This window comes from Danio rerio, chromosome 1 (assembly GCF_049306965.1).
Source record: "Danio rerio strain Tuebingen ecotype United States chromosome 1, GRCz12tu, whole genome shotgun sequence".
Lineage (NCBI taxonomy): Eukaryota > Metazoa > Chordata > Actinopteri > Cypriniformes > Danionidae > Danio > Danio rerio.
In genome coordinates, this window is record NC_133176.1 from 14878759 (window position 1) to 14906594 (window position 27836).

The 27836-nt window shown below is 39.8% G+C and overlaps 1 protein-coding gene across 4 annotated transcripts in view; it reads right to left on the minus strand.

Annotated features, from left to right (window-relative positions):
- Window positions 1-27836, minus strand: part of LOC137489979 (uncharacterized) — a 656302-nt gene that overhangs the window by 207695 nt on the left and 420771 nt on the right. For all 4 annotated transcript variants that reach the window (XR_012405535.1, XR_012405510.1, XR_012405512.1 and 1 more), the window contains one exon: window positions 9992-10140. The gene's annotated coding sequence lies outside the window, so the exon portion shown is untranslated. The remainder of the gene's footprint in view (window positions 1-9991; window positions 10141-27836) is intronic.

The window sequence follows — 27836 nt, forward strand, 5'->3', positions numbered from 1 at the left end:
CTATTGCTAATAACTTGTCATTAAAGAGGATACTAATGTTTAGCTTATTTTTACAGCTTTTTTTTTTTTTTTTTTTACCACAACTGTACATGTGACAATACAATTTCTTGTCCATGTTGAAGATAATACATCTACATAGGTTAACTGCCCTTTTACTCAAAGGGGATGAGTAGAGCCCCGTAGAAAAGGAAAAAGTATTCACATTTCAAACGAGAAATGAGTGAGAGAATATCAGCAAGACTATTACCTATGCTATGTTCAATAAATAATGTTGGATATAATAGTCTGATATATACTGATCAAGTCAATAAAAGCTGTTTAAAAAATACTCATTGTAAAATAACAAATTTATGCCTGGCTTTCATATATGTCATAAATATATGCACAATGACCTTATTCAGATAGTCTTTAGTTCATTAAAATTTGTATCTGTTCCATTTTATTACAAAAAAGGCTTTAAACTACATTACCCACAATCCTTTGTCGCTGTATAGATGGGAGGGGAAAGACATGGCGCTACAAATTGTAGTTCCTTGAAAGGTGTAGTTAGGGTTAAGTTTAGGGTTACGATCTTGGTTAATCGTTAACTATTTAAAACACAGTGATAACTCATTGATAAAGGACACTGTTAGTAAAGTGGCAAAGTTAGCAAAACATAGTTAGCAACACGAAGGATCTTTTAATTTGGCTTTGAAGTTATAGTCCAATCACAACGTCGCAATCTACGTCACACTTTGTCTCTATTTGGTAATCTTCCGGCTGAAGGTTGATTATAACCTTATAATATAACTTAAATATCAAAATGTGTATTAATATTACATGTTATTTAGTGTCTTATTAAAAATACAAATGTATATTTACCGTGAGATTACTTTGTGGGGCTAACCTGATGTGCAAAATGATCATAGTAAAACCAGATCATAGGCAGTATACTTAATTTGAAACGAATAATAAAATAATAAAAAAGCTTCATGTTTGAAAACATTTCAAGCATTTGCTGTAACTAAACCCTGCGCCATGTAGGTATACAAATATAAATATATGTCAAACTTAAATGACAAATATAGTGCCCATTAAATAGTATAAATAGTAGTTCATTGTAAATGAGTATGCAAATAAACACAATACATTTTTAATGAAACATTTATAATTTATTTATAATGCCACAAATAAAAATAAATAATAAAAATCACACAAAAATGCAAAAATATATATTTTAACCAAAAATATATATTTTATAAGTTTTTAATGCAATAATATATTACCATACATATATAAATGATTAAAAACAATTATAATTGAAGGAAATGTATATTTTGTATTATTATTATTATATTTATTTTGTGATATTTATTCATGTCATACATCTGGTATGTCAAGCTCAAGTAAAACTGCACTGCAAAAAATCTTTTCAAATGATGACTTTGGAAATGCCATTATAAAAACAGCTTTCACAACAACAAGAAGTCAATTTCATGACAAATGCAAATTATGTTTATAATAACAACTTTCTGAACTTAAACATCAAAAGTAGAATAAGTTCAAAACATATTCAAGTATTTACTGAAGAATAGCAAAAACTATTTTTACAAAACACTGAGAACCAAAGTGTGCTTGGTGAGTCCAGGTGTTTATGCTGACTAGACTGTCATATTGCAATCCGGTTAGCATGAGGAGACTTGGGCGTAAAGTGTCAGGAATTCCTGGAGGGCTCCCATGTGTTATTCCAGGTTTTGCCACTGTAAAGTATTAGAAGTGCACAACATCATTACTGAAAAAAGAATGAGTGTTAGGTTTCATTTAGAAAGTTCAGTGATATTTATTTATATATGTAAAGTGTCATTAAACCTGGCACTCTTGAATTAACTGTATAATAGGTTAAACATTTCCAGCATGTTTCCATTTATTCCAAGCAGATCTGTCAGTTCTACAAACTCAGAGATCAGGATAGTGACTGCACTTCTCATTATGAACACCCTTATCCTTCTCATACATTTTTATCACCACTGATGTCCACTGTTGTAGTTTTCATTGAAGGGAATGCTGACACAAATTCCAGCATGATTTTTTAAATAGCAGAATATGGGTATTATTGGGCCAAAACCTTAAAAAATATAAGATGCAAGATTTGAATCTTGATGAACATATTGTTAATTCACGTCTTGCAATTTAAAACACACATCTCATGTTTGACTTATCAATTATATGAAAACTACAACAGCATACTGTGCTTCACCCTAAAATATTTCTAAATTATAACAAGCTTATTGCTTTACATGGCTAAACATTTATTTTATGCCTGCATGATTCACTGCTATTACTGTAACCCATTACACTCTTAACCCAAACTAGTTGACTTTATTAGAAAACTGCATCGAAACATGTTGCCTTAAACCCTTTATGTTTTTACACAAGGTGAAACTAAACAGCCTACTTTAAATTAACCTAGAACCTTTACAATCTTCTTGAACTTACAGTAATATTTTAATTCAAGTATGGCTGTTAAGTTGTACCTTGTATAAAATGTAATGGGTTTAAGCCACTGGGTTTCTATACAATTTTCTAGTAAAGTCAACTAGATTGGGTTAAAGGAACAGTTCACTATTTACTCTCCTTTAAGTGGTTGTAAACCTTTTTTAAAAACTTCCAAGTTACTTTGTGTTGAACATGAAGGAAGTTTTTTGAAGAAAGCTGGAAAGCTGAAAACATTGACATACATAGTAGGAAAAAACAAATACTATGGAAGTTAATGTTTGCAGGTTTTCATCTTTCTTTAAAATATAATTTTTTTTGTGTTTAACTGAAGTAAGCAAGTCAGACATATTTGGAACAAGTGAAGGATGAGTCAATAATGACAGAATTTTCATTTTTGGGTGAATCTCTTTAAGAGTATACTGAAAGAAATGTCCTACTCAATGAAGCTAACTTCAGCTGCATGTGTAGCCCCATGAGTACTTATCTAGAAATCAAAACAATGATCACGTCAGTCCCATTTTAGGCCCTTTATATCATATTGGCCACAGAATGGACTACTTAGTGTTGCAATAAAATAAAAAAATTAATAAAACTATGACTTACCACACAATACAAGACAAACAGTGAATTTTCAGCTCTGCCTTTGCTGTACACAAGATGAGGTTCCAGCTTCAACACTGATCTGAGTGGGGCAGTTGTGCAGCTCTGTGAGGTTGTGACTGTTCAGGTGCAGTGCTGTGAAGAGTTCTTTATTAAAAGAAAGTACATTCTTTTAAAATCTGTACATAATAACAAAGAAAATACAATGATTTTAAATAATGATTAATTCTGAACAAAAACATTACCCTTAGTCAAGATGAATTCATATGTCAAAAGTTTCTGCATCTGAAATGAATAAAAACAGATGTGACATTAGTTAAACCCACTAAACTAATAGATACATCAGTACTGCATTAAGCAGTTGTAAAGTAATGTAAGTGTAGTCCAAAATGAGCCTTAATCTCTTTAAGATAATGATTTAAAAAACGTTGCTTGTGTTAAAAACAATCCAGCCACTTGTAATACATTTGATCAATGGTAAATTTCTGAGAAGGTGCAAGGTAATCCTTGAATTTTACCATTACCATCCAGACTGACATAATATTTGAAAAGACAGCTTGTTGTGCCTCTTTACCACAATTTAGAGATGATAGATTCTTTCTTTTATTAAATAAATTGGTAAAGGCCAAATTGTACTGGTAATAGTGTATGATATTCATTGTGTGACATACATCAGCTTAAGTTATACTTGAGCTTTTGTTATGCTATATATATATATATATATATATATATATATATATATATATATATATATATATATATATATATGTGTGTGTGTGTGTGTGTGTGTGTGTGTGTGTGTGTGTGTGTTTTAAGGCATGGAAAATAATTGTTTTTACAATAAACCTTTGGAAACACTTGATGTTCTTTAACATTGAAACAATTACGAATACATTTGTATTATTAGAGTTGCATATTGCATATTATATATAGATTTTGCACGAATTCTATTGTGGAAAACAACAATCTGGTTACACTGTTCCTTATCTTAAAATGTATATATTGTTCTAATGCATGACCAACGTTATATGTGAGAAAAATATGTTTTTAATAAATGAACTTGATGTAAATAGATAATGTCGCTAGTTTACAGTACATGCTTTATCAACAAATCGTGTTTATTTGTTTACTTTTTACTTACCTTGTGGAAAACCGCAGTGAACCTTGGGATCGCAATGAACCTTGGGATAGCGAGCATAGACTGTAAAAAATAGATCGCCACATACAATGACCCCAACTTTAATAAATAATTTAAAATGAAAAATATCAGCCGAAAACATTTTTAAACTTAGTACTTGAAATTTAATATTTTTTTAAAGTAAAAAAATAATAAATAATATGAATGAATCAAAGTTTTATTAGGCATAGTTACCCTAAACTGGACAACCGAATATATTTTCACTCATTAAATATAAAGTAAATGATAACATATTTATAAACACCAACTAATCTCCAATAAAAATATATTATGCAGCATTAACGTAATATTTAATGTTGACAGTTGAACTCATCTGAGAACTCACCGCTGATGCAGTTTGACCAATAGCAGAGCGGCGTTAAACTCACCGTGAAGGGATGTCACGTGGGCCGAAGTTTATTCATACAGTAGTTTCGACCCCGTTTACAGACGCTTTTCATGAACAAAATAAAAATTACATATTTTTAAAATAAGAAAACTAAGATAATAGGCGTAAATCAGGTTTTAAAAATTGCGTTGACATCTATTGGTAATTATACGAGCCTCCAGCGTCTCCCTATGACGCCTCAGGCTCAGGCACAGATTCTATAGGGAATCCCTGCACGTCTAAATATGACGCTAAAGGGGTACCCTGTGCGTCAATAACTGACGCCGAGGGTTCCTGACCAAGCGTCAGTATGTGACGAGTTGGGAGTGAGAATGTGTTGGACTGTCAATCAGTATGTCTGTCTATCTATCTATCTATCTATCTATCTATCTATCTATCTATCTATCTATCTATCTATCTATCTATCTGTCTGTCTGTCTGTCTGTCTGTCTGTCTGTCTGTCTGTCTGTCTGTCTGTCTGTCTGTCTGTCTGTCTGTCTGTCTGTCTGTCTGTCTGTCTGTCTGTCTGTCTGTATGTATGTCTGTTTATATGTCTGTATTTCTGTCTGTCTATTAGTATGTATATCTGAATGTCTGTTTATATGTCTGTTTGTCTGTGTGCCTGCCTGTCTGTCTGTCAATCAGTATGTCTGTCTATCTATCTATCTATCTATCTATCTATCTATCTATCTATCTATCTATCTATCTATCTATCTGTCTATCTGTCTATCTGTCTGTCTGTCTGTCTGTCTGTCTGTTTGTATGTCTGTATTTCTATCTGTCTCTGTCTGTCTTTCTGTCAGTCAGTCAGTCAGTCAGTCAGTCAGTCAGTCAGTCAGTCAGTCAGTCTGTCAGTCTGTCTGTCTGTCTGTCTGTCTGTCTGTCTGTCTGTCTGTCTGTCTGTCTGTCTGTCTGTCAGTCTCTCTCTGTCTGTCTGACTTCTACATAATTGATTTCCAACCATTATTTCCCTCTGATTTTGGGAATAATTTACAGTTATGGTTGGGTTTAAGGGTATAGGGAATGGGTATGGATTACATTTTTGAACACAAATGATGCTTTAGCATCAACATAGATATTAATTTAAGATCGCATCAAACTTGGCAAAATCATGATGTGCATATTACAGTATATAAAATGCATATTAATATTAAACCAGAGAAGACAAATTAACACAACACACACACACACACACACACACACACACACACACACACACACACACACACACACACACACACACACACACACACACACACACACACACACACACACACACACACACACGATGTAAGTTAGTGAATATCCCAATCCTGTCTACAGTATGTGGGTGCTTTTGTCCCCTTAAAGCTGCAAGGTAGACAACATTTTGATAGTCAAATGCAGGAGTCGGCAACCTTGATGACACTCTTTTTAATATATATATATATATATATATATAAAAATATATAATTTTTCTTGTTAATTACTGTGCCACAACACTCTGCTTTTCCGTCCCACTCAGCACACACCACAGCATGAATAAATCATGCAAATTGCTGTCTCACTGTTGCCTGTTTTACCATCTTCAGCATTATTTTTACTGATGCATCCTTGTTTGTAGTTGTATTTAGGCTATGTGTCACATGGTGGTAACAAAGTTTGCTGCTTCATGATGTGATTTGATTGTAAATGCATCAATTTGTTTGTTGTGTGGGATGTTAAGGATCATATACTTGTGGTCTTGGGTAAAAAACTTGATTTATTATACTGTATATGTCACAAGCTGTAAAGATGTTGTTTCAAGCAAAAACTATTCTAGAAGCAAAATACTATAGTATTGTATCTGACTTCTATAAAGATAATTGCAAACTAGGCAGCTGTTGACAGACCAGAAAGTAACATGAATGAACGTACAAACGAACGGATGAACAAACGAACGAACGAACAAAAAAAAGAATGAATGGATGAACAGATGAATGAATAGATGAATGAACAAACAGATGAACAAACGAACAATCAAACAAAACAACCAAGGAAACAACTAATGAACCAACTAACGAATGAACAATTGAATAAACAAAACAAATCAACAAATCCATCCATCAATCTGCAAAACAAAAAAATATTGTAATAAACCAATTACACCACACAATTTGTATGTGCATCAGATTCAATGTTAAAATATTAAAATATATAAATATATTATAATAATGCTATAAAATAATGACTGCGGTTTATCCCACTCTGATATCTCACAAGCTAATATTTACCATACAGTTATACGTGCTTTCAGAGCCAAGAATCGAAGGTGAGTGTACCATTTTTGAGACATGAAAGATTACTTTATACAAAGCGGTCCTCAAAGTGTAGTTGGGAATAAAAGACACTTCAAATAATCTAAAGCACCCAACCTTTGTCAGTAAAAGAGGGTAAGCACAGAAATTATGAGTCAGAAATACATAAATCCTAGCAGAAGGGGGATCAGAAGTCATTAGTTGCTTTGTGTCTCATCAGCCCTGCTGCTCTTTTGGGTGTGGAGCTCATTAGACCTGCCAAAATGAATTAAATCGCCCTGCTGAAGAGGAAAAGGGGAGCACTTTGCAGTTTGCTTGATCGTTAGTGGACATTACTGTACTGACACAGCACATCTCCACATCTACAGGGATCACAAACTTTTAGGCCTGCTGTTGCACATCACTTCTGTTGAGCAGTGTGTTGGTAGTGTACCATTCTACTCAGTCTACAGTAGTTAAAGTACAGTTAAATTCATAATAACACAAACATTTCTTTTATTAGATAAAAATTTAATATTTATTTTCCATACCCGACCTTCTTTACATGGACAAAAACAGCTCCAAAAATATGTATATATATCCACATCAACCACCCAAAAATATATATTTATTTATAAGTCTTCATTAAAATGAGAGTTGTGAGAAAAATGCTAAATATCTTTATTTGTTCATTCGTTCGTTTGTTCTTTTATTCATTACTTCATTCCTCCATCCATTGTTATTATTCATATTGCTCTCATTATTAAACTAAATATATTGCGGACTTGAGGATCAAGTGCTTACGATGGACCACGACTCCATCCAATTAGAGGTTTCCAAATTACTGTAATTAGCCATAGTCTTCATATTACAGTCCTCTACATCATGTAGAATCCCCCCCCCCCCCCATTCCTCCCTCTTTTTCCGGCAACACTTTAGAATAACTATTCGTCATAATCAGTTAATAGATCATTAATAAACTGTTAGTTAATGAGTTATAAATGACTTGTTAAATACAAGTTAATAGTTTGTAAAGAGAATCACCAAACCCTCACCAAACAAGACATATGAAAATAGAAAATAGAAAACGATGTTATATCTAATTTATAGGTATGATTTATACTAAAGACTATAGAATACATGTGACATGTCACTCCTATAGTTTTGAATGAGGAAAAGAGCAACGGTCAATATGACCAATGAAGCCCCATCTACTAGTACTCAATGGCTATAGACTGACATTTCTATAGCGGCAAAGCTTGGACCAGACGTGTGCTTTTACGACCGTTTGGTGGTCAACAAATGCACTGGAATCTCAGCGAATACTTGCTTCACAGACATGAAAAATATATTCAAATTAAGCTTGACAATAGTGCTTTTGAATGAACCAAGTTCACTTGAAAACAAAAGTTTTCTGGTTTTACAATCTTTATGACTGGAACGCAAGGTGCATTTCGTCCTGTCAAACTTACATTACAAGACACCAGCAACTACTCTAATGGGCACAAACTTTTAAACAATTAGTCACTCTCATTTCTGGAGGAGATTCACCATCAAGACCAAGTTGTGGATTTCAGAAGACCAGCACAATCTGATAAGGAATTATTCAAAGAATGATTATGTATAAGACGGCCATTAATAAGCTTTGTGTCGTGATCTGGTTCCTTTTGAGTGTGCATGCTCATTAGCTTGGACAATCTGAAAATATGCTGATTCTGTTTGATTCGGACATTTAGAAACAAAACTTATGAGATGGTTGTTGTTTTATTTTATTGAGGGGTCCAAAAATGTAATGTAATCATAAGCTTAGCAAATAGTTTTGGAGAATGTGTTGTTTCCCTGTTAAAACAGATGGTGGCCATGTGAAATTACTTGCCTCAATTTCCTGATGCCCTAAGCCAGGGGTCACCAATCTCGGTCCTGGAGGGCCGGTGTCCCTTCACGGTTTAGCTCCAACTTGCCTCAACACACCTGTCTGGATGTTTCAAGTATACCTAGACCTTGATTAGCTTGATCAGATGCATTTGATTAGGGTTGGAGCTAAAATCTCCTGCCCTCCAGGAACAAGTTTGGTGACCCCTGCCCTAAGCAGTCACTTAATTAGCTTTTTGGTTAAATCTGCCCCTGGATTAAATTTAGTTTTAGTTCAATTAACTATAACAGCATAGCCCTCTCTTCTCTAGAACACATTTCAGTAATAATTAATAGTAATTTGTTTGTATAATACAGAATGTTCATCAACAAATTTGTTTAACATTTTTTCCCTCTCTCAGTTCTTCTCTTTTTGTATTCTGCTTAAGAAAGTAAGGCATATGGATTGATATGGAGTTTGAAAAAACATGAAGGCGATAACTAAATGATTCAAATTTCTTTGTTTTTGGATGGTCAACCTTTCTCTTCAGTCATTACATCCGCAACTCTGTCCAGAAAGTCACTCAACAGTTTATCTGCGTGGGTGAATTCTCTGGTTCACCAGCCGAATTTTATTCAACCAACCTGATATTTGCTCTGCCATGACTAAGCCCTGATTCATGACTCATTCATGCACATGTTCATTGGAAAGCTGTAATTAGTTTTGGTGACAGTTGCGCGTTGATGTACGAGGAAGGGTACGAGCTCTGACTCACTGAAGCACCTTTAGCGATCACGCGACGAGCAGACAAAAGAGGTGAACAGTTCATTCGGAATGACAATAAAACCCAAAGACAGAACGACAGAGTTCATGGTTAGATTGGTGAGGGAGCTTAAGGATTATGCGAAAATTCTGCTCATTCCAAATTCCATATAATTATCCAGGGTTAGCAGCTGCCGGTTAAATGAATAAATAGCTCTACACCCCTCTCTGCTCTTCAATCCTCAGCCGACTGCCATATCAGACCTCATCTGAATATCCTGGAACTGTTACCAAGCAACACACCAACCCCCTTTTTGGCAAAGTGAAGGGCAGTGATGCCATTCAGCTGTTGAGGAGCTCAGTTAGTGTTGCTGATGCCAACATCTCTCTCCTCAGCTCAGACGTGCACTGAAACGCAGTATCTACAGCCCGTCATATATTGAGACACATCAGAGAATAAGGCTACCTCCACATATACTCACACCCTCACTGTGCTGGAGACAAGCGGTGGTCTGTATGGCGTGCGTAGAAGAAAAATGTGTCTCCGTATGCTGTCGCAACTTCGCTGAACTCCAGCGCACAGTCAATTAAACTTGGACCGCAGTGTATTTGGCTGCTTCCTCTTCCCGTCCTGGAGAGAGAAAAAAGAGAAAATTACCCATCACTTAACTGACCTGTCAGTGTTACAGCATATTTCTTCTCTTGCCAGCCAACATGAGAGCACACAAGCTCAGTTCCAAAACCAAGTGAACTCACCTGCTGTCTACATAGGCAGCTGCCTTTTTAAGAAAACATTATCATCTCGAAAGCTGTGTTGATTTTGCAGGGGGGGGGGGTGATTCTTACAGTTTTTCCAGCTCGATATCATGATGATTATTTAATTCATTATTTATCAAGACTCACCACAGCGGAATGAACTGCCAACTATTCCGGCACGTTTTACTCAACCCAATACTGTGAAACACTCATACATTCACACAGACCCTCATACACTACAGCCATTTTAGTTAATCAAATTTACCTAATCCACAATTTTGGACTCTGGTTTGGACCTGGAGGAAACCCACACGAACAAGTGGAGAACATGCAAACTCCACACAGAAATGCCAACTGGCCAGCCAGGACTCTAACCAGCGACCTTTTTGCTGTGAAGCAACAGTCCTAATCACTGAGCCACCGAGCCATCCTATCCAGAGGATAAGTAACTATTTTAATACTGTCAAAAATAGGCTAATTCATATGGATTCATACTATTTTATTCGTACAACTACAGATTATTTTGTTGATCCCTAATGCCAACCATCATTGGGGAATGAGCAAATACTAAAATCCATGAATGAAATCCTATAAATTCACAGTCACCAGCAATCAAGCCCATGCAGATCGTTGGAGAACTACATATCTGCCAGCAAAATAACTACATATTCAGTCATGCACCGCTCACACGCACCTGTTTCAGGTTCCATTGATTATACACACAGCCAGATAATCGTTATGAACTGATTACAGGGACTATATGCAGTAATGCAGAGCACACATGTCATGTCTTTTGTCATGTGATGGGATGCTGACAAGGAAGTGCGGATCCAAATGCAGGTTTATTGGGAGAATTGTCAGGCAAGCAACGGTCAACACAGGGGCAAACAGATGTATACAGAAAATCCCGAGTTGTGGTCAGTAAACAGGCAGATGGTCAAAAGGCCTACAGTAGGTAACATTGTGTTTGGTTTTTTTTTTTGGTTTGTTTTTTTGTGATTATTGTTGCAATTTATCAGTTATAATCACAAACACGCCTCAGTATTTTAATATTTTGAGGTGAAGTTAAATGTGTGATAAAATTTTTGTTATGATTATGATGTCTGTGGTCACTTTGATCGACAGATTCAAGGTTAAGAGCAGCTGGATAGACATTTTATCCGTCAGTTTGACAGATGACACTATTTAAAAAACACTACCAAAGGAAATTTTAACAGTTTAAGCATCTTCCTGGGCATCAAACCCATAATCCTGCTTTGGCCATGTTAAAATATTAACAACACATATATTTACATATTGGGCTATAGATTGCAGTTTTAAAAATCATGTTTTCATGAATAGTAAAAAAAAAAATGTTTTAAACAGCCCCTATTATGGGTTTTTGAAAATGACCTTCCATGCAGTGTGTAACACAGCTCTAAGTAAAGTAAAATATCCAGCTAATGCTTAAATCTGAAATTATTAATTCATCTATGAAAGAGTCGACTTAGAGTGGTTTAAATGAATCATTGGGGTAATACATTTTTAGATATGTCAGCATGACGTTGAAACGGAATTCAAGCCCTGCCTCTTTGTTGCGTGGGGAGACCTAGGGAAATTGAAACCCCCAGCCCCACCCACAAATACTGTAGAAAGTAAAAGAAGACAAACATTGTAGCAGATCCCGTTTAATAATGTCGTGAAGACATTTTGCTCTGAAGTGTGAGGGACAGTTAGTGTTATTTTCCCTACCCAAAGTTAAGGCAGTGAAGAGCATTAAAGCCACAGCCGTGTCCTGTGTTCCCGTCATTTTTCTGACAAGTGCTTCAGCAATCTACACTATTACAACGGCATTTGTCAGCGATTTGTTAAAGGAATGATCAGAAAAGACTATTGATGTATGGGACTTTGTCAGAGCTTGACAGAAACTTTACAGTACACAGTTCATGGATCAGTTTCTCCCTCCATTTCACAAGTGTAAGTAACTTAACCATTTGTGATTAAAATGGTTGCCTCATATTCTCTAGCTTGCAAATTATGTATTTAATTGTGGTTTGTTACTTGTAATTGCTTGTACTGTATCTGGTTAACTCTTTAAATTCTCATATTGTGTCTAAAACCACATTGAAAATGTGACACATGCCGCTTTGTTTACAGATTTAAATGCATTTATGAGCTCACGATCCTCTGCTATTTGTCATTGCTATGGCCATCATCAGCTGTTCCTACACATGTGAGGCGGTCAAGTTTCAAAATAGTTCAGCTTTTGCCACTGTGTAGAATAATACTGAATGTGTATCATGGTTAAGAATAGAGCATTTGCTGGTGTTTAACTGCATTGCTTTAATGCACTCATGCATTGGGCTCACACATACACTCTGCATTCTGACTACTTCAAAAATGTTGATGAGCTGTGGTGAGCATTTCTCTCTGTCTCACGCTGAATGCAATCAACCAATCGCAACAGACTCGATCATCGGACCAATTAGAGCAGATTAGTACTAAGGAGGGGTTTGGGGAAAAAAATAAATCACTGAACAAATCATTTGAGAGTCGTTGGGATAAATAGGTAAAAAATAAATGCATATTTTAAGACAATAAAAGTGTTTTTGGACCTTCTATGCATATTAACCCCCAAAACCAAAATGTGACCTTTTTTAATGCATAATAGGGGCTCTTTAATGTTAAAGGTTCTCTTTTTAATTATCATCCTCTATTATATTTTTTGTGAATTGTGTAAGTTGAACATACCCAGAAACATAAGAACCTCAGAACACAATATAAGTTAATGAATTCCATGGAAATCGAACCCTTGACCTTGGTGATTTCATTGTCATATTATCTTATTATTCATACTGACAGAATTTGAAACACATTAAAATACTTGGTATTTGATCCAGTATTAAATAAAATTAATGTGGTGCAGTGACTTAGCGGCTTCCACTTTCCATCGTGAAAAATGTTCACCCAAATCAGTTACTGACCTTTCACTTATTCTCAACTGGTTCCAAATATTTATTTATTTATGTACTGATTGATTGATTGATTGATTGATTAGTTGGTTGGTAGATTGATAGATTGATTGATTGATTGATTGATTGATTGATTGATTGATTGATTGATTGATTGATTGATTGATTTTTCTAAGTTTTTCTTGTGTACAATAAATAAAAAAAGTTTAGAACAAATATTGACAGATTTTTTCTATTTTGCATCAACAATCCATTTCACTGACCCTTCATTATTACAGCAAATTTGTGCTCACCAGCCAACATGCACACAAACTCTGTTCCAAAACCCAGCTGCCTACTAAGATCGCTTTCTAACCTCACAAAAGCTCATAAGCAGGACTTTTCTTGCATTTTCTCTGTTGATTTTGGGATGAAATCCCTGGATTTATGTGGATTAAACATGGTACAATCAGTTAACTGGAACCGAGAATAATTACACTCTGATTAGCTGTTGAATGCATTATCACATTAGCCGAGAAATTTAATAAACAAACATACAAGGGAAAAGGGGAAAGTGCATAACTTTTGAATGCCTGGCGTTCCAAATCTGCAGAAATCTGTGGAAATGTGTAGGCAGAGCAACACTAACAGAGCTCCTAATATCAAGTGCAAAGCAGAACTTGATATCTGCGTTATTTTTGCTTTATTATAAATGACATTTCTTTCAAGTATACATTAAATCAGTTTGTGCATGCCCTTGAGATTGGAACCGACCTTGGGATTGCTAACATCGTGCTCCAAATTCTGATTGAGTTTGAACTGATATTTTTACCTGATAATGTCGCAATACATTCTAACATTCTAGGGTTGCTTTTAATAATTTCATGCATTTCCTGGAAATCGAACTTTTGACCTTGGTTTTGCTAACATCCTGCTCTAATATTTAAGCTTCACGCTATATAACACAAACAAATACAGTGTTTTTCATTCCAGGTATTGCAATCATTGCATGACTTATGGATAGTGCCACAATACATTCTACGATTGCCTTTTATTAGTTCATGCATTCACTGGGAATCAAACCCATGACCTTGGTGATATTGGCATCATTATTCATTGTTTGAGCTACAAGAATCTAAGATACAACTACTAGATCTTTTTTTTAGTATTGAAACAAAAAAAAAAACATAGCGAACTTGCAAGACTTGATTTAAATGTTATACTTTTTTTTTAAATCAATATTTTCACATTATCTTTTAGAATGATATTTTATCTATTCTTGATTTACCTGGGAATCAAAATGGTGGCCTTGATTTTAAATCTGAGTAAATGTTTGTTAGTCAAATGGCAGCAACTAAATGCATTGAGACATGTGGATGTGTTAAAAAGGATTTACGACCATCAGAATGTTGACAGCTTGGCTGTTGTTGTTAGATGGACTGGTTTGAGTATGGACTGCCCACCAAATAATTTTGGGCTTAATAGACATCTAATAGAAATCTTAACATAGACGTCTTGGCTAAAACAAGGCTAAATTCATCATAGGCTCAGTCTGAAAACGAAGCCATTTAAACATTTCTGGAGATCGTGAATTATGTTGCCAAAAGTGTGTATGGTTGCATTTTAAAACAAACGCTACAGGGCAGTTTGACGTCATTTCTTTTTCGCGCTTACCAGCTGACTGCTTACTAGAGGTGTGAACCTACACTGGTCTCAGGGTTTGGTTTGGTTATGATTATTATGCCATCAATTCGGTTCAATTTGATATCTCGGTGCATTGACGATACTTTCTATACACAGTTTTATATTGGGGAGGGGGGTTTAATAAGCTGTCTGTATAAATACACACACATCACCAAGCAAAGGACGCACAGCATCATGCTCTCTCTCATTCACACACATAAACACACACACACTGACACACACACACACATGCGTGTGTGCATGCGTGCGTGCATTCTTGCATGCTTGCTCGCTTGGAAGCGATATTGTTAGACCGCCCGCTCCCGTTCGAATTACACCAGAGTAACCAATCACTAGCGTACTTTAATCGGAAATTTATTTCATCGTGGTGCACTGAAGAAACAATTAATTTTGATACCCCTGCAGCTTACCTATGTTACCAGTATGTCAAGTTAGCTCACCATATATATGTCGGCGGACTTGAGACCCAAAGAGGAGTTGACCACAATGATGGGGTTTGAGTCTGGCGAAGGACAGTTCCAGAAAGCAGTTAAGACAAAAATAAAATAAATAAGTAAATATCATGGTGAGAATTTGGTCAAATTTGAAAACGTAGAAAAATCCAGAGAGGGCTTTTCTTTTTCTGAATTGCTTTTGAAAACTGTCAGTTGGGTTTAAGGAAGTAGGTGGGCGGGTCAATCGATGCTTTTGAAAACACTATTGGTTGGGTTTAGGGCAGGAAACGAGTAGGTCAGTCAATCAATCAGTCAGTCGTTCAGTAAGTCAGTCGACAGCAGCCTCTGGTGGATTTAAGTGAGAACAGCAGGTGCAAATGGCACTTGGGAGGGAAATTTGATATGTGAAACAGGGTACACAGCGACCTCAGGTGAATTCGAGAAAACAAAAACTGCAAAAAAAAGTAGCTTCTGGGACATATTTAGTGCTCTCTAAAAATGTATATAGTGGTACGTTTTTAGAATGAGACTAGATTGGCTAAATTTGGGCTGTCAGTGAAAATATAATAGATGTCTAATAGACATTTATCATAAATCCTTCATAAACACGATTGTCATAAAGCCATAAAAACTGTTATGAATTCTATAAAATAATTAACATTTTCCAACCAACTTAAGTACAAATTAAATGTGATTAAATATTAATGATGATGTTATAAATTATTTTCATAAAGTATTGACACTTGATTTTTTTAATGAAAAAAATCATTTGTTCTACAAATGAATAAAAAATCGAAAAAAAAATAATAAAATAAAAAATAATAATAATAATAATTGATAAAAAATCAATTATACAAATATTCATGACACAATTATTATGAAGACAATCACGTTTATGACAGACTTATTAAAAGTTATGTATTCTTGGTAAAGTTAAGTAGTCATTACATAAAAGTTGTCATAACAAATACATATCAAACAAAAGCTATGTTTTTATCCAGATTTATGTGCAAAACTGGAATTTCATATAAAAGACGAGCAAATAAAGCAGCGTTTCCATCCAGTCAAAAATAACAAAATTGTCACTTCCTGATTAACTGGCGCCAAATATCAAAAGTAAAAATGGAATACGCTGCGGGAGAAGCTAGGTCAATCTTTTCTTTATTTAATAAACTACTTGCACCTCAGAAGACAGTATGTTAACAGGCAATGAATGTGTGGTGTCATTTGAAGGCGGGAGACGCAAAGCACACTCTTGATTCTGGAGGTAATTAATAATATAATAACACTAATACTGAAACGGTTCATGTGTTTTAGAATGACCAAAACAACATTTTAGATGATTTACAGTGTGCTCAGCCTGCTGGTTTGTCCATTCACGCACATTTTTAACATCACATGATCTCTTTTAAGAAAATCACATGACTTTTTTTCATGTTCATACTGGAATTTGTTCGCTAAAAGTGTTTCCATCATGATTTATGTGCATTTTTTCTTATCGAATACAAAATTTTGCCTACTCAGTTGTGTGTATATGTTTTTATGTGGTGTTTACATCAACCGTTTTGTATGCACATATCCAAAATGCATTTAAAACGTTCGAGGTTACTAAAGTAACCCTTCGTTCCCCGAGGAGGGGAACGGAAGCACTATAAGTGGATTTGATTGTAAAATCCACGCATTGGGAGGTTCGGTTCAGAAGCTACTCGTCTGAAAGAGTATTGAACGGGCCAATTAAGAATGAATTGGCAGCGCAAGCCTGCGCAGGTGAGCGGCATAAGCAATCAACTGAGTATATAAGCTCACCTGGCGCCAGCAGACGCTATCCTTTTTAAGCTGAAGAGACTTTCAACAGCTAAGGGACAGTCATTATGGCGACGGAGTATAGTGCTTCCGTTCCCCTCCTCGGGGAACGAAGGGTTACTTTAGTAACCTCGAACGTTCCCCTTCGGGGGGAACTTCAGCACTATAAGTGGATTTGATTGTAAAATCCACGCATTGGGAGCCCATTGAAAGCGCCATAATGACTGCACCTTACCAACACCCCCGATGAGGAGATAGTCAAGCAAGCGTGACGCACCCACATCATGGGGGGCGCGGTCCTCCAACGTGTCCCTGGCCCTAATTTATCCTACTTCAACAGAAGTTTTACGGATTTATATATATTTTTTGGGAAGTCGTGAGCATCTAGATAATTCTAGGAAAATACGACAGTACGTTGGGAAGCGTGCAATCCCGATAGGGAGGACGCTGCGGAGGCCATCCGTTACCCAAGGGGGGATAGATGGCAGATTTACATATGGACTAGCCCTAAAAAGGGGGAGTACGCATAGCAAAAGAGTGGTTAGCGGGGAGGGAAGACACGGGTCCGCCCAGGGGGGGGACTTAACCGTGGCGGAATAAGCATATGGGATCGCCTAGTGGGGATCAGCATAGCAGGCACCTTTACCCAAAACGCGGGCTGACCAGCGGGCAGACCTACAACGTAGTGGGCCAGCAAGTGACTCCTCCGCTGAGTCAGTGCTGGGGGCCACGGAGGAATCTGCAGGGCTCACCTGACGGGGAACTTTACTGACAGATAAAAAGGCGCACGTATCTCCGTGTTAGGGAAAATGGCGCAGCAAGCGTGTTTCAACACCCTACCGAATTGTTTCCTCAATCACCAAGGGTTACCTAATACCCTTGAGGAAACCGGCTCCACTCGCAGATTGTAAAACCTTGCAAATGTGTTGGGTGTCACCCAGCCCGCAGCTCTACAGATGTCTGTTAGAGGGGCGCCGCGTGCGCGCGCTGGAGAGGATGCGAAGCTCCGAGTGGAGTGCGCACGCGCTCTCGGGGGACGCGGCTCATCTCGGCTCTGATAGTGAAAGAAAGGCATCCACAATCTAGTGGGAACTTATTTCGGTACGGCACTTCCCTGCTGCCGACCGTTATAACAGACGAAGAGCTGCTCAGATGATCTAAACTCTGAGTGCGGTCCGGATAATACGCAAAACGCGAACTGGACAATAAAGAAGGGCTGGGTCTGCCTCCTCCGAGGGCAGCGCTTGCAGGCTCACTACCTCGTATAAAAAAACGGAGTGGTAGGAACCTTGGGCACATATCGCGGGCGGGGTCTCAGGACGTGAGAGAAGCCAGCCCAATTACAGGCACGAGTCACTGACCGAAAAATGCCTCCGGGTCCCCGACCCTCTAATCGATATCAACGCGACCAGCAGAGCTGTCTTCAGGGACAGAAAGATACTGAGTCGAGGATCGAAGGGATCTGACGCGGCTTGTGTAGCGAGGGCGAGATCCTAAGAGGGCATGAGAGGGGGCGGGATGGATTAATTCGCTTAACGCCCCTGAGGAACCGGATGATGAGGTTATGCGTTCCCACGGTGCTGCCAGCCACCGCGTTATGAGAGCGGAGATGGCAGCCACGTAACCTTGAGTGTGGAGGGCGACAGCCTGCTCTCCAGCTTCTCTCGGCGTAAAGAAAGCACAACGCTGATCTGGCAAATTACGGGGGTCTTCTCAGCGAGAGACACACCATTCAGTGAATAGACTCCACGTCAGGGCATAGGCGCGCTCGGGGAGGGGGCTCTAGCCCGAGTGACGGTATTAGCCACCGCAATCGGAGGTTACCTAAGTCTTCCTCGCGTCTAAAATCTCTTCAAAGATCGGCGAGGGTGCCAGGTGGTGCCCTGTCCCTGAGAGAGTAGGTGCTCTCTCGAAGGGACTGCCAGGGGAGGGCTATCGCGAGGGAGAGCTCTGACATCCAGGTCCGGTTGAGCCAGAGGGGCGCAACCAGCAACCTGTTCCTCGTCCTCTTCCTGACCTTGCACAGTAACTGCGCGAGCAGGCTCACTGGGGGAAACGCGTATTTGCGCGTGCCCCGAGGCCAGCTGTAAGCCAGTGCATCCGTGCCGAGAGCACTCGGTCAGGGAAAGAACAACTAGCAATGAGCGATCTCGGGGGAAGCAACAGATCGATCTGGGCTTCCCCGAATCGCGCCCATATCAGCTGAACAGACTCGGGGTGGAGTCTCCATTCTCCAGGACGCAAGGCTGCCGTGAGAGCGCATCGGCTGCACGGTTGAGCTTGCCTTAATATGAATGGTGTGCAGCGATTTCAGCCGCGGATGACTCCAGAGGAGCAGACGGCGGGCGAGCTGAGACATGCGGCGAGAGCGCATACCCCCTATACGGCTGATATACGCCACCGCCGCCGTACTGTCCGTCCTGACCAGCACGTGTTGCCGCTCCAGCACCGGAAAAAAACGGTGGAGAGCGAGGAACACTGCCAACAGCTCCAGGCGATATGCCAATGCAACTGGGTACCTTTCCACAGGTCCGCAGCCGCATGCCCGCAACGCACAGCCCCCCAGCCCGTGTTGGAAGTGTCTGCTGAAACGACAACAAGACTGGACGCCTGTTCTAGAGACACCCAGGCCTGTAGGAACGAGGGGTCGCTCCAAGGGCTGAGGGCGCGGCGACACAGCGCAGTAACAGAGACTCGGTGTGCGCGCGCGTGCCATGCGCGTCTGGGGACTCGATCGTGAAGCCAGTGCTGAAGTGGTCTCATATAGAATAATCCGAGCGGCATGAAGCGGCTGCGGATGCCATATGCCCCAGGAGCCTCTGAAATAGTATCAGTGGGACCACTATTTTACTGTCGAGCTCTCTCAGACAGTACAGCATCAGCTGAGCGCGCTCTCCGGAGAGGCGCGCTGCCATGGTGACCGAGTCCAGCTCCAGCCCGAGAGAAGAGATCCTCTGCACGGGGGCGAGTTTGCTCTTTTCTCGGTTGACCTGAAACCCCCACAGGTGGAAGTGCCAGAGCACTTTGTCTCTGTGCATAATCAACTGCTCCGAGAGAGGGCAAAAATCAGCCAGTCGTAAAGAAATTGAGTATGCAAATGCCCGCGAGCCGAAGGGGCGCTGAGGCACCCTCCGCGGGCTTGGTGAGGACCCGCGGAGACAGAGAGAGCCCGAAGGGGAGGGCTTTGTATTGCCAAGCTCGACCTTCAAACGCAAACCGCAGAAACTGTCGGTGGCGAGGAAGAGTGGAGACATGGAAATACGCGTCCATCAGGTCTAATGCTGCAGACCAACCCAGAGGACGAACGCACCGGAGGATGCGCTTCTGCGTGAGCATTCTGAACGGCAGCTTGTGCAGGCAGCGGTTCAAAACGCGCAGATCTAGGATTGGCCGTGACCCACCGCTCTTTTTGGGCACGATGAAGCGTGGGCTGTAAAACCCACTCTCCATCTCGGCTGGAGGGACCGGCTCGATTGCATCCTTCGCCAGGAGGACAGCAATCTCCTCTCGCAAGACAGGGGCGGACAGGGGGCTGACCCTGGTGAATACACACCCGTGACTTGGGGGGCCGTTTCGCGAACTGAAACGCATAGCCGAGTCTGATTGTGCGTATGAGCCACCGCGAAGAGCTGGCCCGCGCTAACCAGGCAGGCAGAGCTCTCGCTAATGGACTCATCGCTACAATCGCTGACGTACCAGCAGTGGGGCAGCGCGGAGTGGGTGTGCTGATCCGGGAAGCTCGCGGGTCCCACGGAAAAGCTGGAGGTGAGATATTTGCTCTCACTCCAAACCCGAGCTCCGGAGGGGAGGCTCGAGGGGTGGGAGAAAGGAGACCGTCCTCCCAGCGCTCGTGAGCCACTGGCGAAACGCACCGAATCTGCAAGCTAGAAAGCATAGCGTCCCAGACTGGCAGATTTCGGGCTGTCACATCTGGGGAAGTGAAAAGTGCCCTTTCATAATGTTTTCATGGCAGTAAAAAGTGCCGTTAGAAATGGGGCCCCGCCCTCCAGCGGGGAAAGAGCAAGTTCCCTCTTCTCCAGATGGCCTGTGCCAGGGGCGCTTCGCGGTCCGTTGCCGGACTTAGCGGCGTTCTGGGCAGGGGGGCTGCCTGCTTCCGAGGTGCCCGACGCGCTCGCTTCGCCTGAGGCGTGTGCGGGGGCGGAGCAGCTCTCGTAGGCGGGCGCCTTCGGCGAGGAGCAGGTATGAATGGCACGGCGGGCGGAGCGGGCTACGGACCGCCGATAAAACATCACCCACCAACTGCTCTCTCACCGCCTTGAATTCCTGGGTGAATTCACAGACAGTGTCGCCGAACCTGGCTGGGGATATGGGGAAGTCAAGAAAGCGGACTTTGTCGACTTTGCGCATATCAGCCAGGGGTGGCGCTCCTGGACCACTAATGTGGACATCGTCCTCCCCAACGCACACGCAGCGGACTCAGTAGTCCGAAGAGCTAAGTCGGCGGCGGTGCGAAGCTCGTAAGCCTGGGTTGGACCCACCCTCGTGCAGCTCGGCCAGCGCCTGCGCTTGGTAGCGCTGGTAGGTGGCTATCGCATGCAAGGCGGAAGCAGCCTGGCCCGCAGCTATGTAAGCTCTAGCTCCGAGGGAGGCAGATAACTTACAGGCTTTGGATGGGAGACGAGGCGGACCCCGCCAAGAAGAGGCGCCGCGCGGATTTACCGCCATCGCGCACTCAACCTGAGGAATCGCCACATACCCCCTGGCTGTTTCACCGTCAAGAGTGGTTAGGGTGGAGGAACACGCAGCACGAGCAGAAAAAAGTGCTTTACAAGACCGCGTGAGCCTACTGTGCACCTCCGGGAAGAAGGGAACGCCCCTCTAGTCGGTCCGGCCGCGGAGCTGGGGGATAAACCATCTCCAACCCACGGCCGAAGCAGCCCGGGAAAGCACGGCTAACATGTCCGTTTCAGGATCCGTAGTGACAGCGCTCACCAGCCCGAAGGGGGCGAGCGGGTCTGGATCATCATCGGACAATGAAAGCCCACCCTCCGATGCCGCGGTGGACATCTGGTCTCCGGTGTCATCGGGCGTAAGGGCTACCATCTGTTAGACGGATCGCTTCCCCCGCCCGAAGCTTGGATGGAGCGCTTAGAGGAGCGGGAGGTCCGCGGGCCCGTGGGCGACGGATTATCTCTCGCTGAAACCCTCAGATCTGCCCGAGTGCCCGCTGCAGAGCAGGGGACAACTGGGGTGGTTCACCCTTTTGCAAAGGCTAACCGCGATCTTGCGCAACAGTCATGGCATCGCAATGACGACATGAACTGCCCGCGAGCAGCGCATTAACATGCTGGACCCCCAGACATGTAACGCAGTGCCCGCGCCCATCATCCGAGGACAGGAAACCACCGCATCCAGAAACGCACAGTCGGAGCGCCGTCCTGATAAGGACGTGCTGCACGACTGTGTTGCTCTTTCTGTGAAGTTTGCAACTTTATACGCACCGCTCTGGAGGACCGGACCCAAAGAACGCCAGGCAAGGGAGAAACCCAGCTCGACCGTCTGCCACTGCGTGTACACACTCTGGACCGGGAGAATGCTCTCGTTCGCTCGGAATCGCTGGTCACAGCAGGAGGAACCCTCATCGACTCGATCAGAAAGTCTCTGAAGCGAAAAGGATAGCGTCTGCTGGCGCCAGGTGAGCTTATATACTCAGTTGATTGCTTATGCCGCTCACCTGCGCAGGCTTGCGCTGCCAATTCATTCTTAATTGGCCCGTTCAATACTCTTTCAGACGAGTAGCTTCTGAACCGAACCTCCCAATGCGTGGATTTTACAATCAAATCCACTTATAGTGCTGAAGTTCCCCCCGAAGGGGAACTAGGTGGATGGAAACATAGCTAATGTCATTTTTGCATTTAAAATGACATAACTGAGCAAATGACTCTTAATGACAGTTGTCATGAGTATGCAGAACAGAACAAATGCTTTGGATTAAGAATAATGTGAGTAAATGATGATTGAAACAATCACTTGTATACACAATTGCCTTTCGTTTTGATGTAAGCCCAATGAAGTGTCTTAGCTCACAGGTCACAAACCTCTCACTGTCAATCCACTTAAGGCACACACACACACACACACACACACACACAGTAAAGAGAAGGGATGAGGAAGTTCCATGTGTGGGCCGAGTGTCAGGCGGCAGACATCGTGGACATCCCAGGCTTTTCCCTCTGCCATTGGGAGCTCCACACATTGCCTGACACTCCAGACAGCACTGCCTTCAATTAAAAAAAAAAAAATAGAAGAGTGGGAATGAGAGAAAGACAACTGTAGACAAGCTGGAAATGGCTGTCTGTCTGGAACAAAAATGATGAAAGTGAGAAAAGGAGAGAAAGAGAGATTGTGTTATCTGTCAGCCTCAACTAGACTATGTCACACTGTATATTCAAGTGCCAGCTCTGAGAACAGAGGCTTACTGGTATAACACGCATATACACACACATACACACACACAGATTCAGAGGCGCTCTAGCTCTAACAAGCACATAGTAAATCTGATGCCGTGCCATAGAGAATAGGGCCTGCCACAGGCACTGTAGCCTGCAGAGATTGGGAGAACCAGATGACTCAATCTGCTCCAAAAGGAGAGTGTGCAGGGAAGAAGTATTACTTCACCTTGTGACTTTACAGCCAACAGGTATAAGACTGCACAGGCTAAGAATAACCCCTGCAAAAGACAAAGCCACAAATGAGCTGGCTTTAATGTCTCAATTGTTTCTTCGAGACAGCAGCGAGTTTAAATGGAGGAAGAATTCAGACGTACGTTTAATGAAGAGACAGCTAAATTAAATCTCCTGCTTCTCAGATTGTACACCAGAGATATAATACTACTAATTTATCTCCTAAAGTTTAAAAGGGATTTCACTTGTCTAATAAAAAATCCGACATATTGAATAATAAATTATTATCATATGCTTTATATCTCATTCCATGTTTGTTTAAATATAAGACATAAAACAAAAAAATATATATAAATATTATATCATTATATAGATTATAATTATTATGTAATTATTATAAATTATTTATAATTGATTATGAGATCATAATAATTATAAGAATAACGATAATAATTATTAATGTCATTATTATTATTATTATTTTATATTAATTCATATATACTAATCGTAATACAATAACACCAACACACTACCACCTCCACCACCACCACCAACAACAACAACAACAACAACAATAATAATAATAATAATAATAATAATATAAAATAATAATAATAATAAATCAGGTTTTATATCATTCCATTTTTAATGATAACATACAAAAAATTTATCAAAAGAATAGAAAAACATAATAACAATGATAATAAAAATAATAATTATTATTATTATTATTTTTTATAATAATCCATATATAATAATAAAAACAACAATGACGACAATCATAATAATTATAATATTAATATTAATAATAATAATAATAATAATAATAAATATGTTTATATCATGCCATCTTTAATGATCATAATAATAATAATAATAATAATAATAATAATAATAATAATAATAATAATAATAATAATAATAACAATAATAATATGTATCATTTATCACTGCTATTATTATTATTATTTTATAATAATTCATGTATAATAATAAAAATAATAATAATAATAATAATACTAATAATAATAATAATAATAATATTAATATGTATCATTTATCACTGCTATTATTATTATTATTATTTTATTATAATTCATGTATAATAATAATAATAATAATAATAATAATAATAATAATAATAATAATAATAATAATAATTGGAAGGGCATCTGCTGCGTAAAACATATGCTGGATAAGTTGGTGGTTCAATTCGCTCTGGCGACCCCAGATTAATAAAAGGACTAAGCCGAAGAGAAAATGATTGAATAATAATAATAATAATAATACTTATTATTATTATTATTATTATAGACAAAACGAAATGTCTGAATGACAATCATCATCATCAACATCATCCAATGCTCCCCAAATCACATTTATAGCTGAACAAATAGTTTCCTGAGCACTACAAACCTCTTCAAACATTCACGCTCCAGCGATTTCAAGCCATTCCTAATTATTGCAGGCAAGCAATCCAGAAAGCTTTCTTGCATGCAATTAATTGAAAATCTATGGCTGGATACCTCTATCACGCACGCTGAGTGACAGTTAGACACATAGTCATTACGATCCAAAAGCCTGGCATGTTAGCGTTGATAAATACAAATACAAGCAGTGGTGGTAAATTAGCTCTGGCGAAGCGGCCAGAAGTTCTTTGTGAGCAGATGGAGAAAGCGGACCTCCAACGCAGAGATTTGAGGCGATGACAGGGCTTTATCTACAGGTGCATATACGCAGGTATTTCTTACACACACTGCAATGCAAATAAACTCTGACGATGCTCTCCGGAGAGCACTGGCACTCAGACAGCAGTGTGTTATGAGTAGCCTCTGTATCCAGAAAGAGCTCATATTTAATTTAGGAGGGTTCATATGGCTAGGTCTGGCGGAGACTAGTGTTCAGACGGCTGGAAGTGAGAACCATCTGGCCAGCAGAGAGCCCTCATCTGCTGCCCAAATCTGACTCTGTTTACTGGGTAGAGAGGAGTGACAGCATTGCCAACTGGCTGCGCACAGAGGAGAGAATGACTTTGTTAGCGAAAAAGCTAATAGTTAGCCTTTTTAGTGCCAAACTAGTAGGTGTAGACGTGCTAGAAAAATGCGTGATAAATCTTTCAGAATGGGTAGAGATGGATTAATTAAAGCCGCTGGACACTTATATAGGTCAGCAAATCACAACATGTCATTTTTTTTTTATATATACTAGGAACAACACAGGGAATTTTGCTGTCTGTCTATAGTCAGTGCGAGAAGCTGTCAAAGCTTAAGCTAACAGTTGTGACAATATGGCTGCTTAGTAACTTTGAATGTCTTGTTGGAGAAAGAGCTGACCTAGCCTGGAAAAGCTAATAGTTAGCCTTTTTAGTGCCAAACTAGCAGGTGCAGAAGTGCTAGAAAAATGCATGAAAAATATTTCAGGAAGGATAAATATGGATTAATTAAAGCTGTTGGACACTTATAGGGCAGACAATCACAACATGTCATATTTTTTATACTGGGAACAACACAGGACATTTTTCTGTCTGTCTTTAGTCAGTGTGAGAAGCTGTCAAAGCTAAAGCTAACAGCTGTGACAACATGGCCGCTTCATAGTAGCTGTGCACGTCTCGCGGGAGAAAGAGCTAAACTAGCCTGTCGAGTGTGTCAGCGAAATCAATCACAAAGTGTCAGCGAGCACTTTAAAACAGATGTCACCGACAAGACAGAACTATTGGCTAATGCTGGCAACTCGCAAATTCTGACAGTCTTTGACAGCAAGCAATTTTAAAGGGATTAGCATCTAAAAAAGGACTCTGAAAATTCAATATCAATGTTATTTTCTAGCTTACAGAAAAGAGCAAATATGAATCTTGATTATTTGACTTGTCTATTTATGTCCAAATAGATCTATTCCTCCTTCACTTCTCCGGGCTGATGATTGAGTGAAAAAGCGCTTGAGTACAGGAGAAGGGGATTGTGGGCTTTAATTAGATTTGTACCTGTCGTGTCTTTGCTCAAAAGACACAGGTTAGTCCATGAAAACAGGAGGTTGAAGCTAAATTGCAGTCATAATGACGGCTGGCATATTAATTGGTGCCATTATGATGATCTGTTCAGCTCCCATTGTCCTCAAAAGTTGTCGTGAGAATAATTTAGGGTAATGGTTGTGTATGCGGGTCATTGTTTGAGAGAAGCTAAATGTTTGTTAAATTGCACGCATTAAATCAAGCCATTAAAAATGTATTTTATCGGTTTGGCACATTAATATTAATGAAATGACAAATTATTTCCAAAAAAAGAGCAGTGGGAAGCAGGAATATACAACTCCCCTGAAATTAAGCGACTTAAATGACAGTTAATTGAGAGTGTTTAATTAATACGAAACATACTTCTGGGTTTTACTCAAAGCTTAGCGAATTCATTTGTATTCATTGAATGTAGGGAATAAAATAAGCCATACTGCTGAATGTTGACTGTGGGACATTAGTGAAGAGAGCGTATATTTGCCTTAAACCTCCGTTTTTTAGATCAGACCCAAAAGCACACAGCAAAACCAAATGTTAGAGACTGAAATGAGAGTGTATAAAGACCGTCATGGCAAAATTATGGGTTGCTGCTAAATGCAAATGTAAAGTTATGGAAAGTGATATCTACTTTTTTTAACACGCGTAGATATTTCTGAAAGGGTGAACTGTGGGCTTTGTTTTTATCTTGAACATTTTGTAATTTGAGAAACAACTTTCGAAATTTTAAGAAATTAAATTACTTGAATGAATCATTTCATATTAGTAGAAAACTGTGGAAAAAAACCAAAATCGTGTATAAATGTATACTGTAAATAAAAGTGTGCATATACATGCACCGGCCACTTTATTAGTTACACTGTCCAACTGCTTGTTAATGCAAATTTCTAATCAGCCAATCACATGGCAGCAACTCTGCTGCATTTCAAACCGAGCATCAGAATGGGGAAGAAAGGTGATTTAAGTGACTTTGAATGTGACATGGTTGTTGGTATTTCAATAATTGCTGATGTACTGGAATTTCTACACACAACCATCTCTAGGGTTTACAG